Below are 4,456 nucleotides of genomic sequence, written 5' to 3'. Positions count from 1 at the left end.
TACTGTTTTGCTTGCTTTATTCTGGTTCTGGCTAACTCTTCTTTTTAACAGAATTGTATGAATTCAGAATATGCAATCTGTGCTTGAGAGCTACCCTAGAAAGGCTCCATGGTACAGTGGGTCCCCAAACACCCAGGGAAATTGAAAGCCTGACAATGCAGACTTTCTATTGGATTACATCCATGTCCTAGCAGTGTTCTCTGGTAATTACCCTACATTTAGGAAGGTTCCACTGAGTTCCCAGAGACCAGAAATAGATACAGTGTGGGACTCAGAGCCCCTTGATGTAGGGATGGGTATGGCGAACAAGGCTGTCTTAGGGTGTGGTCCTCCTGAGTTCCAGGCTCTCAAGACATCCTTTGCTTAATTGCTGCATTACACTTCAGAGGAATCTATCATTTCCACAAATGAAGGAAACAGTTTAGGAGTTGTTTGGCTCTCAAGTCTTGAGGAATGTCTGGTAAAGGCACTTTCTCTGTGGTCAAACAAGAGTTGTGTGCATGGTTCCACTATCCATGGTTAAGAATTTGTGTGAGACTTCACCTGATTCTCCTTGTATGTTCATGTGTATGAACATGTGTTGGGTAATCCTTTGGTCTAGAGTGTGTGTGTGTGTGTGTGTGTGTGTGTGTGTGTGTGTGTGTGTGTGTGTTTCAGTTTGGTTCTGTCAATTTTTTTTCCTTTAATGAACAGTTTCCCTCTCACGTAGTTGAGATTAATCAAAATCAAGGGACCAAAAAAATTGATTGATTTTTTTTCCTGAATTGACAGTTAAGTAATGTTGGAGCCAGACTTACAGGAAAGCCATGAGAATGGCTGAGCTGATTGAATCTGTACTTATTTGTGTCCTCTAGGCTTAGAGAGTCTCAACAAGACAGGACTAACTGGAGCGAGATGAGATATAGGTGTTGTGCCCGAATCTCAAGACCCCAGAGCAAGACCACCACAGAGCTGATATCCAATGTGAAACACACAGGGGTTTAAGAATTACAAGCAAGCTAGGGCTTGGTCTGTGTCCAACTCTCTGACACAGGGGCTGGAAGGAGGACATCCCTGAGCTCTCAGAATGGAGTTTTTTAAAGGGAAAATTTGCAAGCAGGGTGTTAAAAGGCTTTGTGTCATAGGACTAGGTCAGGGTGTGTAACCTTTGAGCTCTCTGGTTGGGGTCCAGAGGAATTTTCCAACAACGTTTATCAGAAGGACATTTGGAGCCTGCAGATGTTTATCAGGATTGCTTTATGCTAGTGTTCTGCCAGGGAGGTTGGCTGGCCTAGAACATAATGGTACCCAACAGGTTGGCAAGAGTTTCCACCTAAAACCTGAGAAAAAAGATTCTAAAATGGAGCTAAAAACAGCTTCCTAGTTGTCTCTCTCAAGTTAGTGGCAGCTTGTGGGTTTGAGGTACTCCATGGGGGTTTCGTGGCATGCAGGCTTGACCTATGCTATGTTACACAGAGGTGCCTCCAAGCTGTGCACTATGCTGTGTATTGGATATAGTTTCTGCTAGTTTAGAAGAATAAGAATAAGAAGAAGAAGAAGAAGAAGAAGAAGAAGAAGAAGAAGAAGAAGAAGAAGAAGAAGAAGAAGAAGAGGTTTCTGGCCTACATGCTGCTTTGATAGAAGCATAGAACCACTGTTTCTAAGAGTTGATGGTGGGTCCCAGAGCTGGTGGTAAATGTACCACAGCCATGTTGGGAAGCTGAGGTGGGCAGAGCCACCAGCCAAAGCTGCCATTTGAGTCCTAGTAATGCTGAAGTTTAAAAACATTAGATTCACAATAAGACATATTCAGATGAAACAAGACTTTAAATGCTTTACGAGGTGTGTAAAAATGTATGTGGCTTGAAAGAGAGATCAAAAGGAACATATACAGTTATATAAAGTAATAGTTCTTAAAAATAAAGTCTTTAAAGAGACAATAAAGGTAGTATTAAAAAAAGCCATGTGAACATGGATATTACACAGAGAATCTGGATTGTGTTGTCTTTAGGACTTTTAAATTCAGAAAAAAACATTTGATAGTAAAAGCTGTTGAGTTAAGCCAATATGTACATTTTAAAGGTACCTTGACTCCAATATTTGAATATAAGAATATGTTGCTTTGGAAAGGAGGCTCTGCTTTTGTTTCCACAGAAAGCAAGAGGCTATGGATTTATTCCAGATTAAGATTCATCAAGTTTGACCAGCCAATACCCCCTGAAACATCCCCAATGACACCATGGCCCAGATGATCTGACATCCAGACCCCCTCAACCTCTAGGTCTGGAATAAAGGAATGTGTCTTCCTTCCTTAAAAGTCCCTATTTTCAAATAGGAGATTTCCCTACTTTCATCTTAATAATTTCTGACAGTTGTGCTCTCCATTTTGTAGTTTTGTAAGTTCCAGATAGAGTCAAGTTGAGAACCAAGTTTAGCCATCACAAGTGTGTTTTATTTCTTATGGTTAGTCTTCCATCAATGAGGGATCATGTCACATTTTCACAGCTACTATTTACTCTTGTATGTTGTTTCAATACTTGCTGCTATAAACACCATCAAGGAAGGGGTGTTTTACTTAACTTGTCAGAGGTCTTAATTTTCACAAGATGGATGGCAGGTAAAGAGCTCATACATGGTGAGTGGGAAGCAGAACCAGGAGCCTCTGAAGGTGGCTCTCTTCTTCCCTGCATTTGAATGCATCCAGACCCACAGTTCCAGGATGACTCCAAGAAACTTTGGTGGTGGTCTTTCCCAACATCTCAGATAATCCTACTTGGAAATACTGTTCCAGATCCTTCTAAATACACTAAGATAAACACATCAGAAAGAATAGGTCCCACTGACCAAAATGAAATCAAGATCACACATGTAATTTAAACAGATCATGAAAAGCTAATAAAAGAGCATAATCACTAAAAGGCTCCCCACAAAAAAAAAACCCAGGACCAGAGAGTTTGAGGGAAGCAGTATCTGAAACTCTGACCCCAAACTCATATAAAGAAGGGTCTCTGCTATTACTAGTTAGCCACCGCCAAAATTTCTTAAGAGGATCCAGAATGAAATCAGAGAAAGAAACAGAGAAAAAAAAACTTCAAAGTAGCCTCAAATAGTATAAAATATCTTATGGAAAACAATAACAAAGCAAGTGAAAGACTTGTATAATCAAAACTTCAAGTCTTTGAGGAAGAAAGTGAAGAAGATATCAGAAAATGAAAAAAATCTCCCGTGCTCATTGGTCAGTAGGATTAATATCTAAAAATAGCAGTCTACAGATTCAAAGCACTCTGCTTCAAAATCTCAACACAATTTTTTAAAGATCATTCTCACCTTCATATGAAAATACAAAAAGCCATTTGAGTCATAACATTGGTTAAGTCCCTTATTTCTCTGTTAAGTTTCGATTTAGCAAATCTGTCCAGTGGTGAGAGTGGGGTGTTGGAGTCTCCCACTATTGATGTGTGGGCTTTATGTGTGATTTAAACTTTACTAGTGTTTTTTAACATATGGGGTGCCCTTGTGTTTGGAACAAAAATGTTCAGAATTGAAACTTCATCTTGGTTCATCTATGCTGTGATGCATATGTAATGTCCTTACATACGCATCTTTTGAATGATTTTAGATTGAAGTCTATTTTGCTGAACATTAGGATAGCTACACCAGCTTGCTTCTTAAGACCATTGAATTGGAAAGACTTCTCCTAGCCATATCTGGTAGGTTTCTACCACATCTTCAAAAAAGAGATAATACCAATACTCTTTAAATTGTTCCACACAATACAAACAGAAGGAATGTTACCAAACTCCTTCTATGAGGCTACAATTACCTGGATTTCCAAGCCAAACAAAGTGCACTACAAACCAAGAGAACTACAGACCAATCTCCCTCATGAACATTGATGCAAAAATATTCAATAAAATATCAACAAACAGACTCCAAGAATACATCAAAACAATTATCCACTATGATCAAGTAAGCTTCATCCCAGAGATGCAAGGGCGGTACAACATACAAAAGTCTGTCAATGTAATACACCATATAAACAAACTGAAAGAAAAAAATCTTCATCATCATCTCAGTAGATGCTGAAAAGGCCTTTGACAAAATCCAACACCCCTTCATGATAAAGGTCTTGGAGAGATCAGGAATACAGGGAACATACCTAAGCATAACAAAGGCAATTTACAGCAAGCCAACAGCCAACATCAAAGAAAATGGAGAGAACCTCAAAGTGATTCCACTAAAATCAGGAACAAGACAAGGCTGTCCGTTCTCCTCATAATTATTCATTATAGAACTTGAAGTTCTAGCCAGAGCAATAAGACAACAAAAGGAGATCAAGGGGATACAAATTGGAAAGGAAGAAGTCAAGCTTTTACTATTTGCAGATGACATGATAGCATACATAAATGACCCCAAAAATTCAACCAAGGAACTCATACAGCTTATAAACAACTTCAGTAATGTAGCAGGATACTAG

This window comes from Peromyscus maniculatus, chromosome 1 (genome assembly GCF_049852395.1).
Source record: "Peromyscus maniculatus bairdii isolate BWxNUB_F1_BW_parent chromosome 1, HU_Pman_BW_mat_3.1, whole genome shotgun sequence".
Lineage (NCBI taxonomy): Eukaryota > Metazoa > Chordata > Mammalia > Rodentia > Cricetidae > Peromyscus > Peromyscus maniculatus.
The sequence above is the reverse complement of the archived record's forward strand: the minus strand, read 5'-3'. Positions refer to the sequence as shown.